Source organism: Gossypium arboreum, chromosome 11 (genome assembly GCF_025698485.1).
Source record: "Gossypium arboreum isolate Shixiya-1 chromosome 11, ASM2569848v2, whole genome shotgun sequence".
NCBI classification, from domain to species: Eukaryota; Viridiplantae; Streptophyta; class Magnoliopsida; order Malvales; family Malvaceae; genus Gossypium; species Gossypium arboreum.
In genome coordinates, this window is record NC_069080.1 from 107,709,469 (window position 1) to 107,725,838 (window position 16,370).

The following is a 16,370-nucleotide window of genomic DNA, read 5'->3' on the forward strand; positions in this document are numbered from 1 at the left end:
ATCGGAAAAACATTTATCGGATATAATAGTTTCAATTAGTATACTGCATTATTCATTATACTTATTTCAACAACTATCTAATATGATAAATTTGAACACAAAAAATATGAAGTTTTGAAGTTCATAGACACATGATACTCCTGAAAAATAACTAGTTGGAATATACAAATTCCATATAACTTAATGCAAATATATTCATCACAACCGTCTTCTCAATCAAAAGCAAAATTACAAAACTTCAACTTGTATTGGGTGAGGTGCGCCAGGCCTGAGCTATAGTTGTAACACCCCGTACCCGAGACCGTTGCCGGAGTCGGACACGAGGGGTTTGCAGACTTAAATCACTTGCTTTCACAGTCCATTTTAAAATTTCCAGCGGTGGCTAATCTGCGTCATTGTCACCTTAAAAACATATCTTGAGTTCCAAAACTTGAAAATCAGTTTCGTAATTTTTTCCTGAAACTAGACTCATTTTTCCATCTACAGATTTTTTTCTAGAATTTTTTGTCAGGCCAATTAGTACAGTTTATTAGTTAAAGTCTCCCCTGTTACAGGGTTCGACTACTCTGACCTTCCTGCAATGCGACTTGGATAACTCATTGTACAGGGCTTCAATACTTATGCCGTTTGTTCTAATGAAACTAGACTCAAAAAGGAATCTATAAATATATGGTATGACTTCTAATTGTCTCTGGTTAATTTATAGAGAATTTCCACAGTCAGATCAGGGGATCCAGAAACCGTTCTGGCCCTGTCTCACGAAAACTTTAACATCTCATAATATACAGCTCATATGAACGTTTCGTTACTTTCCTATGAAAATAGATTCATCAAGGTTCGATTACATAATTTATTCACTATTTAATTCCATTTCTACTATTTTTAGTGATTTTTCACATCCACATCACTGCTGCTGCCAGCATCTATTTTTAAGGTAAACTTTACCTAATTCATGATCCTCCATGGATCAACTAGTGTTTGTCATACATATACCAAAAGTGATCATGAATAACCATTCCCATGGCTAACCGTTACCAACATTTCCATACCTCTCGACGGACAACGTACAAAACGATTATAATGCTATGATCAAAGTATATTTAAGCCATTTTCGCATGGCTATCCAAATTTACACAAAACCAAGGGTTCATGACCAACAACAAAAGGGTGGTCCTATACATGCCATTTCAAAGTTCAACCAAAAGTATACCAAAAGGAGCTTTGATAGTGTGGGCGACTTCGACTTCAAAATCCAGAGTCCGATAGTGAAGAACCAAAATCTATAAAATGTAAAATCAAAGAAACGGAGTAAGCATTAAATGCTTAGTAAGTTTTGAGCAAAGAATTTAAGCACATCAAAAGTATAGCATTCATATAACTAAACGGATAATTCCATATATACATATTCTCAAATCATTCCTACTTCACATTCCAACCCCTATATTCATACATAAGGGATCATCTTAGCCAAATACCGGAAGCTCATTACTCGATTGAGCGAATATTATTCGAAGGGAATCAACTATTCCAATGCACATACGAAACATACCTCATTGTTGGGACTTTACAAGCGTATTAACTGAAATTTTTACAGCAAGATCGCTCATTCCCGAATCACGTACCTTCGGAATTTAACCGGATATAGCTACTCGTTCAAATGCCTTCGGGACATAGCCCGGTTATAGTAACTCGCACAAATGCCTTCGGGACTTAACCCGGATTTAGTAACTCGCACCAATGCCTTCGGGCTTAGCCCGGAATTAGTAACTCGCACAAATGCCTTCGGATCTTAGTCCGGATATAGTCACTTAGCACAAAGCCTTCGAGACTTAGCCCGGACATCATTCGAATAACCATGCACATTTATCAACAAATCATGACACATTCGTATTTCATTTTCATTAGCAAAGCTCAAACACAAGACACTTATCACACTTGCAATTTCGGCTCAATAGCCACATAAAAAGAGCATGATCTAATCAAATCATAATCTAAGTTCCATTACTCGAAAACTTACCTCGGATGTTGCCGAACGGCTTCAACGGCTATTCAATCACTTTTTCCTTCCCTTTATCGGATCTACTTCCCCTTTGCTCTTGAGCTTAATTTTAACAAATAAATTGATTTAATCATTTGAGCATCGAAAAGAGGAACTCAAGGTACTTAGCCCATATATATTCATTAGACATTAAAGTCACATACATATGAAATCATGAATCAACTCAACATATTATCCCACACTTCCTCTTAGCTGATTGTCTAAGCCAAGATAAAAGCATCAATATGCTTGCCTCTAACCGAATACATGCAACGCCAATCCATCTCATGTGGCCGAATATGCATGTCTACGTTGAGGCCATTTATATACTTAGTACCACATATAAATGACATACATTTTACTAACTAATGCATTACATATTATAACTCAATACGCATCCATCATTTACTCCATAACTAAAACACCACCATATATAAACATATACCTTGAGATGATATATATATATGTCATACCAATACATCACGTGCATATATATATATATATATATATGCAAGAGCCGAATCACAAGGCTGATTATAACCATCTCATATATTTTCATCCCATACCCGAATGCACAAGTACATTATAATAGCTTCCAACTTAATTCATCATAAATTTTCTTTTTTTTTTTCATGGCCGAATGCTCCTTCTACACCATTTACCTTCACAAAGCATGAATTTCATCATCCAACTTACAAGCTTACAATCTCATGAAGTTTAACCTCATAGTATCTATCAAACTCTCACTCATTAGCTTCTATCATAAACCTCCAACAACACCAAATAAACATATACTTCATTGGGTCTATGGTAGAACCAAGAAAGGAACTCATAGATATCAAGATGTAAGCAAACTACCATTATTCATCTAAGTTTAGCATGAAACACAACCATCACCCTTATTAATCTTTTATAGCCGAAAACCATACTCACCCCAAAAATCAAAATTTCAACATGGTTTACAAAAATCACTTGATATCTCACTCAATATCAACTAAAATTTCAAGAGCTAGTACAAACTTCCTTACCTTAATAGTGACCTAAGATGACCGATTGCTTCACTCCCTTCATCTTCCTTTCAATTAGGCCAAGAAGAACCAAAGAACACAACTTGTTTTTCTTTCTTCCTTAGAACATTCGGCCAAGAGAAATGAAGAAAGATGGACACTTTTTTTTTTGTTTTCTTTCTTACATTCATAGCAATAGGGAGGGGGAGAAACAATCACACACCTTCTTTCCTTTTCCCATTTCTTTATTACCCATACTCCTTATTTTATTGTTCCTAACATACATCACTAACATAACATGTTTGTGACATGTTTCCACTCATAGCATGGCCGGCCACTAGCTTAAATATTGGGCAATTTGACATGCAAACCCACCATTTCTATAACATGCATTAATAGGCCACTTTACATTTACCTAGCACATTTCTAAATTTTCTCACATAAGTCCTATTTACTAAAATTCACTTACAATTAACAAAATTCAAACATGCAATTTTCACACATGCATAAGTACATATAATGAGCATCAACTAGGACGGTTAATTATTTTTTTTATGACTCGGTTTAGTGGTCCCGAAACCACTTTCCGACTAGGGTCAATTTAAGGATGTCACAACTCTCCCCCACTTAAGAAATTTTCGTCCCCAAAAATCTTACCGATAAATAGGTTTGGGTATCGCTCTTTCATAAAGTTCTCGGGTTCCCAAGTAGCTTCTTCGATTCCATGTTTGAGCCATAACACTTTTACTAATGGAACCCTTTTGTTTCGCAACTCTTTCACTTCACGAGCTGGGATGCGAATCGGTTCTTCTTCATAACTCATATCGGGTTGAATTTCAACCTCTGATGGATTAATTACGTGTGATGGATCAGATCTATAACGTCAAAGCATCGAAACATGAAAGACGTCGTGAATCTTTTCAAGTTCAGGGGGCAAAATCAATCTATACGCAACTGGACCGACTCGTTCGGATATCTCATATGGCCCGATGAACCTCGGACTCAGTTTGCCCTTACGGCCAAATCTGAGTATCTTTTTCCAAGGTGAGACCTTAAGAAACACTTTGTCTCCCATCTGATACTCAATATCTCTTCGTTTTAAATCCGCATACGACTTCGACGATCTGATGCTGCCTTCAGACTTTCACGAATTATTCTTACTTTACATTCAAGATCTTTAATCAAATCCACTCCAAAATTTTACTCTCACCGAGCTCGGTCCAAAACAATGACGTACGACATTTACGCCCGTACAAAGCCTCGTAAGGTGCCATCTTAATACTTGATTGAAAACTATTGTTGTAAGCGAATTCAATCAAAGGTAAATACCGCTCCCACGAACCACTAAACTCGAGGATGCAACATCTCAACATGTCCTCAAGTATCTGAATTATCCGCTCGGATTGACCATCGGTTTGTGGATGAAAAGCGGTGCTAAAATGCAGCTTGGTACCCAAAGCTTCTTGCAATTTCTTCCAAAATCGCGAGGTGAATCTCGGATCTCTATCTGACACGATAGAAATTGGTACCCCGTGTAATCTCACAATCTGAGAAATATACAATTCAGCTAGTTTATCCAATGAAAAATCCGTACGTACGGGGATAAAGTGAGCCGACTTAGTCAATCTATCCACAACAACCCAAATCGCATCTTTCTTACTTGCCGATCTCGGCAACCCGATATCTGAAATCCATCGTGACTCGATCCCATTTCCATTCGGTATCATGATTGGCTGGAGTAAACCCGTAGGCACTTGATGTTCCGCCTTTACTTGCTGACATATTAAACACTTCGAAACAAAATCGAAAATGTCTCGTTTCATACCATGCCACCAAAACTGGCGTCTCAGATCGTTGTACATTTTCGTACTCCCCGGGTGAATTGACATTCGGCTACAATGAGCTTCGTTCAGAATCGTTGAAATGAGTTCTGAATTTCTTGGAACACACAACCAACTTCTGAACCTCAAACAATCGTCATCATCAATTTGAAATTTGGATTCCATATTCGGAACACATTCAGCCCGTTTTGCAACCAATTCATCGTCGACTTTCTGAGCTTCACGAATTTGATGAATCAATAACGGTTTGGCCTTTAATTCAGCTACTAACACATTGTCGGGTAGAACAGACAAGTGTACATTCATTGTTCGCAAAGCAAGCAAAGATTTCGGCTTAAAAGCGTCCGCAACCACATTAGCCTTTCCGGGTGATAATCAATGACCAGCTCATAATCTTTCAACAACTCAAGCCAACGCCTTTGTCGCAGATTCAAGTCTCTTTGAGTCATCAAATATTTGAGACTTTTGTGATCCCAAAATACATGGCACTTCTCACCAAATAAGTAATGTCGCCATATTTTCAAGGCGAATACGATGGCAGCTAATTCGAGATCATGGGTCGGATAATTTTTCTCATGTGGCTTTAATTGTCTCGACGCATAGGCCACAACTCGACCTTCTTGCATCAATACGCAACCTAACCCAAGTAGGGAGGCGTCACTATAGATGACAAACTCTTTGCACGATTCGGTTTGCACTAAAATTGAGCTTCATCAAATAAGTTTTCGATTGATCAAAACTTTTCGACATTTTTCCGTCCATTCAACTTAACATCTTTTGAAGTAGCTTCGTCATGGGTGTGGCTATCATCGAGAAACCTTTCACAAACCGTCGGTAGTAACCGCGAGTCCCAAAAGCTCGAACCTCGAATATTTCTGAGGCTTCCAGCTTAAGTATGGCTGAAATTTTGCTCGGGTCAACTCGAATACCCGATGCGGATACCACATGGCCCAAGAAGTTAACATTTCTTAACCAAAACTCACACTTACTGAACTTAGCATATAACTGCTTATCCCGTAAAATTTGCAACACTAATCTCAGGTGCTCAGCATGTTCGGTTTCATTTCTCGAATAGACCAAAATATCATCAATAAACACAACTACAAACCGATCCAAATACGGTCTAAAGATTCGATTCATCAAATCCATAAATACCGCAGGGGCGTTAGTGAGCCCAAACGGCATCACTAAGAATTCGTAGTGACCGTATCTCGTTCTAAAAGCAGTTTTGGGTATATCCGAATCTCGAATTCGCAACTGGTAATAACCCGATCTCAAATCTATCTTTGAAAACACTAAGGCTCCCTTTAGTTGATCAAACAAATCGTCAATACGTGGCATCGAATATTTATTCTTTATTGTCACCTTATTCAGCTGACGATAGTCGATGCACAACCTCATGGTTCCATCCTTCTTTTTCACAAACAATACTGGTGCACCCCAAGGTGAGAAACTTGGTCGAGCGAAACCTCTATCCGTCAATTCTTGCAACTGAGCTTTCAACTCTTTTAACTTGGTTGGTGCCATACGATACGGAGCTATCGAAATCGGCGTAGTCCCAGGTACAAGCTCAATACCAAACTCTACCTCTCGAATAGGTGGTAAACCCGGTAATTCTTCGGGAAAGACATCCGGGTATTCACAAACCACCGGCACCGATTCGGGTTTCTTTTCTAACTCTTTGTCATCAAGTACATACGCAAGGTATGCTTCACACCCTTTTCTTACATACTTCTGAGCCAACATCGACGATATTATAGTTGGCAACCTATTCAAGTCAATAGACTCGACTCGGATTATCTCATTATTTGCGCACCTCAAATCAATAGTCTTGCTTTTGCAATTCACAACCGCATCATGCACGGTCAACCAATCTAAACCAAGGATAACATCAAATTCGTCAAACGGTAACAGCATCAAATCGGCCAAAAAACAGGAACCTCGGATTACTAGGAGACATTTCTTACACACTTTGTCGACAAGCACGTAACGACCCAAGGGATTTGACACCCGAATTACGAACTCAGTAGACTCAATAGGTAAAGTCTTACTGGATGCTAAGGTTTCACATATATATGAATGGATAGAACCAGGGTTAATCAAAGCAATCACATTAGTATCAAAGAGAGTAAAAGTACTGGTAATAACATCTGTCGAGGAAGCATCCTCGCGTGTGTGTATAGCATAAGCCCTAGCAGGAGCACGAGCCTCAGATCTAGTCGTGGCATCCTTAGATCCTCTCTGACCACCACTAGCATTGCCCGTATTTCTAGATGGTCTACCTCGAGCAGTGGTAGCACCCGGTTTCCCACTCTGATTTGCATTCTGTTCAGACAACCTTGGGCAATCTTTAATGAAGTGGCCAACTGACCCACACTTGTAACAGGAGTGGTCATGGAATCTACAACTCCCCGAATGCCATTTACCACAATACTGACACTCCGTTCTATCTCGACGATCATTTCCCACACTGGCGACCGAAGTGACTCGTGCACTCGCAGGGGGTCAATCGCGATCTCGTCTAGAAAAGCCCGAAGTGTCTCTAGACCGCCTAAGCCATCTCTAAATTTCTTCGATGATCGGGAAGGGCTTCCCAAGACCTCTTCTGAAACTCCCTTGCTCCCGCCTCGACTTTTCTTTTCTCCATACTGAGCTCCTCGGCTTTGCAAGCTCGCTCGACAAGTGCCACAAATTCTCGGATTTCCAAAATGCCGACATACAGCTTTATATCATCATTCAATCCATCCTCGAAATGTTTACACATTATGGCTTCTGAGGAAATACATTCTCATGCGTACCGGCTAAGCCTTACAAACTTTCGTTCATAGTCGATGTAGACATGGAACCTTGTTTAAGTTCAAGAAATTCCTTCCGTTTTGATCCATAAATCTCGATGATATACTTTTTCCAAACTCGGTTTGGAAAAACTCCCAAGTTACTTGCTCTCTAGGCACAATGTGAAGTCAACGTATTCCACCAATAGTAGGCGTAATCACGTAGCAAGGAGATGGCACACTTTAGGCACTCATCGGGTGTGTAAGATAGCCCATCGAGTACCCGGATAGTGTTGTCCAACCAAAATTCCGCTTGCTCGGCATCATCGCTGTCCGTAGCTTTAAATTCAGTAGCCCCATGCTTTCGGATTCTGTCAACTGGGGGCTTATTTGACCTTATTTGGTTAGCTACCAGAGGTATCGTAGGTGCGGGGGTTGTGTTTGTCGGGAATGGAGGTTGTGGAACAGGCGTATTAGTTCGAATGTATTGGTTGAACCAATCATTCATCACGCTATAGAAAGCTTGTCTAGCTTCATCATTCGGATTACTAGCATTAGGTTGAGAGTCCGCCGGCACTGTTCCTTGTGCGGGAGCAGGCGTTACACTCTCAAGATCATCAGCTACCGCTCGGTCGGGATCGGGATCCATTACTATAAATAAACACATTTGCAAATGTCAGAAATCACCACACTATCAAATAATCACATAAAATGGCATGTATAGCTAAACCCAACGCATTTACGGTAGTCCTAGAATCGACTAAACCATAGCTCTGATACCAATAAAATTGTAACACCCGTGCACTGAGACCGCTGTTTGAGTCGGACATGAGGGGTTTGCGACTTAAATCACTTGCTTTCACAATCCATTTTAAAATTTCCAGGCGGTGGCTAATCTGCGTCACCGTCACCTTAAAAATCATATCTTGAGTTCCAAAACTCAAAAATCAGTTTCGTAATTTTTTCCTGAAACTACACTCATTTTTCCATCTACATATTTTTTTCAAGAATTTTTTGTCAGGCCAATTAGTACAGTTTATTAGTTAAAGTCTCCCCTATTACAGGGTTCGACTACTCTGACCTTCCTGCAATGCGACTTGGATAACTCATTGTACAGGGCTTCAATACTTATGACGTTTGTTTCTAATGAAACTAGACTCAAAACGGAATCTATACATATATGGTATGACTTCTAATTGTCTCTGGTTAATTTATAGAGAATTTCCACAGTCAGATCAGGGGATCCAAAAACCGTTCTGGCCCTGTCTCACGAAAACTTTAACATCTCATAATATACCGCTCATATGAACGTTTCGTTACTTTCCTATGAAAATAGATTCATCAAGGTTCGATTACATAATTTATTCACTATTTAATTCCATTTCTAATATTTTTAATGATTTTTCACATCCACATCACTGCTGCTGCCAGCATCTATTTTTAAGGTAAACTTTACCTAATTCATGATCCTCCATGGATCAACTAGAGTTTGTCATACATATACCAAAAGTGATCATGAATAACCATTCCCATGGCTAACCGTTACCAACATTTCCATACCTCTCGACGGACAACGTACAAAACGATTATAATGCTATGATCAAAGTATATTTAAGCCATTTTCGCATGGCTATCCAAATTTACACAAAACCGAAGGGTTCATGACCAACAACAAAAGGGTGGTCCTATACATGCCATTTCAAAGTTCAACCAAAAGTATACCAAAAAGGAGCTTTGATAGTGTGGGCGACTTCGACTTCAAAATCCCGAGTCCGATAGTGAAGAACCAAAATCTATAAAAGAAAATCAAAGAAACGGAGTAAGCATTAAATGCTTAGTAAGTTTTGAGCAAAGAATTTAAGCACATCAGAAGTATAGCATTCATATAACTAAACGGATAATTCCATATATACATATTCTCAAATCATTCCTACTTCACATTCCAACCCCTATATTCATACATAAGGGATCATCTTAGCCAAATACCGAAAGCTCATTACTCGACTGAGCGAATATTATTCGAAGGGAATCAACTATTCCAATGCACATACGAAACATACCTCATTGTTGGGACTTTACAAGCGTATTAACTGAAATTTTTACAGCAAGATCACTCATTCCCGAATCACGTACCTTCGGAATTTAACCGGATATAACTACTCGTTCAAATAACTTCGGGACATAGCCCGGTTATAGTAACTCGCACAAATGCCTTCGGGACTTAACCCGGATTTAGTAACTCGCACCAATGCCTTCGGGCTTAGCCCGGAATTAGTAACTCGCACAAATGCCTTCGGATCTTAGTCCGGATATAGTCACTTAGCACAAAGCCTTCGGGACTTAGCCCGGACATCATTCGAATAACCATGCACATTTATCAACAAATCATGACACATCCGTATTTCATTTTCATTAGCAAAGCTCAAACACAAGACACTTATCACACTTGCAATTTCGGCTCAATAGCCACATACAAAGAGCATGATCTAATCAAATCATAATCTAAGTTCCATTACTCGAAAACTTACCTCGAATGTTGTCGAACTGCTTCAACGACTATTCAATCACTTTTTCCTTCCCTTTATCGGATCTAGTTCCCCTTTGCTCTTGAGCTTAATTTTAACAAATAAATTGATTTAATCATTTGAGCATCGAAAAGAGGAACTCAAGGTACTTAGCCCATATATATTCATTAGACATTAAAGTCACATACATATGAAATCATGAATCAACTCAACATATTATCCCACACTTCCTCTTAGCCGATTGTCTAAGCCAAGATAAAAGCATCAATATGCTTGCCTCTAACCGAATACATGCAACGCCAATCCATCTCATGTGGCCGAATATGCATGTCTACGTTGAGGCCATTTATATACTTAGTACCACATATAAATGACATACATTTTACTAACTAATGCATTACATATTATAACTCAATACGCATCCATCATTTACTCCATAACTAAAACACCACCATATATAAACATATACCTTGAGATGATATATATATGTCATACCAATACATCACGTGCATATATATATATATATATATATATGCAAGAGCCGAATCACAAGGCTGATTATAACCATCTCATATATTTTCATCCCATACCCGAATGCACAAGTACATTATAATAGCTTCCAACTTAATTCATCATAAATTTTCTTTTTTTTTTTCATGGCCGAATGCTCCTTCTACACCATTTACCTTCACAAAACATGAATTTCATCATCCAACTTACAAGCTTACAATCTCATGAAGTTTAACCTCATAGTATCTATCAAACTCTCACTCATTAGCTTCTATCATAAACCTCCAACAACACCAAATAAACATATACTTCGTGGGTCTATGGTAGAACCAAGAAAGGAACTCATAGATATCAAGATGTAAGCAAACTACCATTATTCATCTAAGTTTAGCATGAAACACAACCATCACCCTTATTAATCTTTTATAGCCGAAAACCATACTCACCCCAAAAATTAAAATTTCAACATGGTTTACAAAAATCACTTGATATCTCACTCAATATCAACTAAAATTTCAAGAGCTAGTACAAACTTCCTTACCTTAATAGTGACCTAAGATGACCGATTGCTTCACTCCTTTCTTCTTCCTTTCAATTTGGCCAAGAAGAACCAAAGAACATAACTTGTTTTTCTTTCTTCCTTAGAACATTCGGCCAAGAGAAATGAAGAAAGATGGACACTTTTTTTTTTGTTTTCTTTCTTACATTCACGGCAATGGGGTGGGGGAGAAACAATCACACACCTTCTTTCATTTTCCCATTTCTTTATTACCCATACTCCTTATTTTATTGTTCCTAACATACATCACTAACATAACATGTTTGTGACATGTTTCCACTCATAGCATGGCCGGCCACTAGCTCAAATATTGGGCAATTTGACATGCAAACCCACCATTTCTATAACATGCATTAATAGGCCACTTTACATTTGCCTAGCACATTTCTAAATTTTCTCACATAAGTCCTATTTACTAAAATTCACTTACAATTAACAAAATTCAAACATGAAATTTTCACACATGCATAAGTACATATAATGAGCATCAACTTGGACGGTTAATTATTTTTTTTATGACTCGGTTTAGTGGTCCTGAAACCATTTTCCGACTAGGGTCAATTTTGGGCTGTCACAATAGTGCAACACTTAGGCGACGTATGAAAGCCCCAAGAGCAAGCTACTGTGGTGAGCTTTCCCCCTAGAAAAATTAATTTAATATCGTGTGAGCCAATGGCCCATGTATCAGATATTAAACTGATAAGAACAGATACTACACTTGATCTTAGCCAAAAGGCCGAGAAAGGTATGCCTTCTCTTTCCTTAGCCAAAAGTAGTTGTTTTAGGCCAATGGCTGATGAAATTTCGTTGCCAAAATTGCCCCTACAAGGGCCTTGTGTGATTGGTACGTTGGGTGGACAAAGACTACCCTTTTTGTCTAACTTTGTCCCTTCACAATATCGGTATCGCGATACCCTGGTCAGTTTCAAAATTGAGGGTTTTTTTTAGAGTGGATATCGTGATACCACTGAAGGGTGGTCTCCAATCTTCAAGTCTGCTGGAGGTATCGCAATTCCATGGTTTGGATATCGCGATACTCTTTCCTTTGGTGTTGTTTTCACTTGTTTTCAACCTCCAACATGTCCTTATACAATTCAACCACACATTAGGGCCCCCAATGGCACATTGGCTAAATTGGGTCACAAAAATGAGTAAAAACGATAATTTTACATTTATTAACTTAAAATCTAAAAACTATGAAAAAGACGTTGCTTTGCTTGAGAATAAACTCCTTAAGTATACTGGGAAAGCCTAATTTGTCATATCACACTATGGCAAATCATGTATGAATTAAAGAGAGCATTTTAATTAAAGGAACTTGTATTAGGTACAATTTAATTGCAAATTTTTTATTTTTTTGTTCAGCTTGTAACTTAACTTTTTAGGAGAAAATTTTAGTTGATAGTGATTTTAGTTGAAGCAGAAGAGTAAAGTTGCACCTTGGTGTGTGAGTAGAACTTAAATCATGTCATGAAGTGTTAATTCATAGTGGATTACTTTTTGGGTAAGACCCCGCAAATGTAGGAATGAGTTTCAAATTACATGACCAATTCTTATGTCTGTCATATTGTTTTACTCTTTTAATTGTTTCTTCAGTTGCAACTTAACTTACAATTAAAAACAACTCAAATCTAATAAATTCTTCAAGTTTGTGAATCCAATTTATTTTTATTTTTCTCACATTTACTTATTTTCTATTTGAATTACAATATTTGAGCTTTTTAAATATAGGATTTCATACTCGATAACTTATAATAATTTTCTTATTAATTAGAACTTTTAAATCCATGACGCTTAATTATTCTAATACTTAAGACGGATGGTATGGTTGTGTATGTCAAATTATGAAGTTTACTGATATATTTAGTCTAAATGAGCCCCATATGTGTGTTTGTTGACTTGAATCGATTGAATCGAGTCTCTCTAGTTTTAATAAGAGAAATAATTTCAATGAGTTTACTCTTCATTACTGAAAACATAATAAAAGATTAGTTGCAAGGCGCAATGCCAATAATTGTAACTAATTTATTAAAGAGTATTGAAATTTATCTTTGCATATATGATCAAAATTGAGATTTTACTTTGATTGGATTTAAGTTAGATTGATTTCTCAAATTTTATTTTTAATTTTAAAATCTTCTTATTTTATTTTATTGAAGAAATAAACTTTTTCCGATGCGTATGAATATGACCCTAGTCAACGTTATTTACCTATATATCTTTTCTAGTAAAACTTTTATTTTTGTTGGATTTAAAATCCATCATTTTGCTTAACCAAATTTCTCAAAATCACTTTTTGATAAAAAAAAATAATGTAAATGAAATTTAACTTTTACATAGGAAATTGCGCATTTCCTTAAAATTTGTTCTTCTATAAGCAGTACTAAAAGATACTTGTCATATGAACAATCTCCTTTTAAGTCTTATGAAAGTTAACTCTATAACGTGACTCAAATTTGACTTATATTTTCTTAACATCGAGACATAATATATTATGCTATCCATATACAGCGAGTGGAAGTGCCTATGTATGATATGCATCTCCTATCCTTTCAAGGTTTCAGAAAGCTACATGTAATAAAGATTATATTTCACCAACCTTGAATTTCAATTTTCATCTCATGATATCATCGAAACTTTTTTTTTCTCAATCAAAAGTAAAATTACAAAACTTCAACTTGGATTGGGTGGGGTGTGCCGGGCCTGAGCTATAGTGCAACGCTTAGGCGACGCATGAAAGCCCCAGGAGCAAGCTACTGTGGTGAGCTTTCCCCCTAGAAAAATTAATTTAACATCGTGTGAGCCAATGGCCCACGTATTAGATATTAAACTGATAAGAACAGATACTACACTTGATCTTAGCCAAAAGGCCGAGAAAGGTATGCCTTCTCTTCTCCAAGTCGCCTTCCTTTAAAAGCTGCTTCTCGCTTTCTCTCACACTGACTTACTGATGTGGGATTTTAACAGAAAAAGTTTAAGATACTGATTGTTGTGCTCCTATTCCTAATAAAGGAGAGATAGTTGCCTTTACCTGGGCCACTTAGGACTTGTTAACAGTCAAACCATAAAGAAAACAAATTTAGGATTCGGTAGATTAGGTGCCACGTATGCTCCATTATGAAGTTTGATCTCCTTTGGTAAGGAAAACTCCATTTTGAAGCTACTTGGACTGATAAAAAGACTTGGAGAAACAAACAGGTAACCTAGCTGAATTTCAGGTTTAAGAAGTTTAGTGTTTGCATGGAACAAGGTTTGTTGGCGAATCGCAGACTAAACAACTCTCAATTCATGCATTGGAGTTTGGAAAGTCGGCGAGACATGGTAGAATTGTGGCACCAAAGAAATCTGACCAAGTTCAGGAAACATATATCATGATTAAACACAAATTCAACTAATTATGAAGCTTACATAATGAAATTTTTGTAGCTAGAATTAAATGAAAACCATCTATGTTGACAAGGATATTGCAATTGCGATCTCTGTAGAATTTGTTCTCAAATCTATAATATTTAATGTATAGTTAAATTATGTCACTGGCTTCCATGTATTTCAACCCTGCTTTGCTATTATATTAACATGATGATTCAAACGATTTGCATCATAGCTAATTGGGAACGAGGTGGACAAAGTATTAGAAACTCATATAATACATCATGTATTTCAATAAGGATACTGAATACAGTAGCAGTAATACCTTATATAACAATATGCTTTACAACAGATTAGCAACTAACTATAACAGAATACAACTGACTATAACAAAATACTAACTAATATAGTTACTCTAACATTCCCTCTCCAGTATCTGAAAATAAACAGCTCGCAGAAACCACATTCAATCGATCTCGACAGTGAGAAAAATCTCCAACCGTTAACGGCTTAGTCAACACATCTGCCACCTGATCACTTCCAGGAACAAAACTCACACAAAGATAATTGCTCAAAACCTTCTCACGAACAAAGTGAATATCCAACTCCACATGTTTCACTTTAGCATGTAGCACAGGATTAGCAGCTAAAGAAACGGCACTAGTATTATCACACCAAATGACTGGTGTACCACTAAGCATAAAGCCTATCTCAGTCAGCAGTGATTGAAACAACACCATTTCAGATGTTGCATTAGCTAAACTTCGATATTCAGCTTCCGTAGTAGACCGGGAGTCAACACTCTATTTCTTGGACATCCATCCTACAAGATTATCTCCTAAGTATATACAAAATCCGGAAGTAGACTTGCGATTTCAATTGAACTTGCCCAATCAGCATCACTAAAGTTAAGCTCAGACCAGAGGCTTGAAATAACAATCTATGGTCAATCGTACCCTTAACATACCTCAAGATACGTTTCACAGTTGTCCAATGTACATCATGAGGTTGATGCATATATTGGCTCACTTTATTAATAGCAAAAGATAAATCAGGACGGGTTAAACATAAGTATTGCAAGCTGCCTACAACCTGTTGATAAAGAGTACCATCTGACAACGGGACTCCAGTCAAAGATGTGAGAGTTGGTGAACTTATCATAGGAATAGCCACAGACTTAGCATTCAGCATGTTAGCACGTTCCAGTAACTCACGAGCATACTTTTTCTGAGAAACATGCATACGGTCTTATTGTCTGACCACTTCGAGTCCAAGAAAGAAACTAAGCTCCCCTAAGTCTTTAAGAGAAAATTGACGATCAAGACAAGAAATAACAGCATCTATTTCAACACAATCTCCACCTGCAACAATGATGTCATCAACATAGACAAGAAAGTAAACACTTCCAGCATATGTATGTTTGTAAAATAAAGAAGAATCTGCCCTTGAAGGCGTAAAATACAATTGATACACCAAAAAGTTCCTCAACTTTTCAAACCATGCCCCTGGAGCTTGTTTAAGACAATATATAGTCTTATTTAATCGACAGGCTAAAAACTGCCCATGCTCATCACAAACTTCAAACCGAGGAGGCTGCTTCATGTAAATGTCCTTGGCTAAATCTCAATTCAAAAATGCGTTGTTCATGTCAACTTGTCGAAGCTTCCATTTCTGTGACACAGCTAACGCAAGTATCAGGCATACAGTATTGATTTTGACAACTAGACTAAAAGTCTCATAATAATCC

At 37.5% G+C, this 16,370-nt stretch overlaps 2 non-coding genes across 2 annotated transcripts; both read right to left on the bottom strand.

The window, feature by feature from the left end:
• Positions 1-11,812: 11,812 nt before the first annotated feature.
• LOC128284846 (U2 spliceosomal RNA) lies at positions 11,813-12,003 on the bottom strand. Its single transcript, XR_008275266.1, has one exon. It is a non-coding gene; the product is annotated as a U2 spliceosomal RNA (small nuclear RNA).
• Positions 12,004-13,941: 1,938 nt separating this feature from the next.
• Positions 13,942-14,137, bottom strand: LOC128284800 (U2 spliceosomal RNA). The gene has a single exon (XR_008275223.1). It is a non-coding gene; the product is annotated as a U2 spliceosomal RNA (small nuclear RNA).
• Between the last annotated feature and the right edge of the window lie 2,233 nt (positions 14,138-16,370).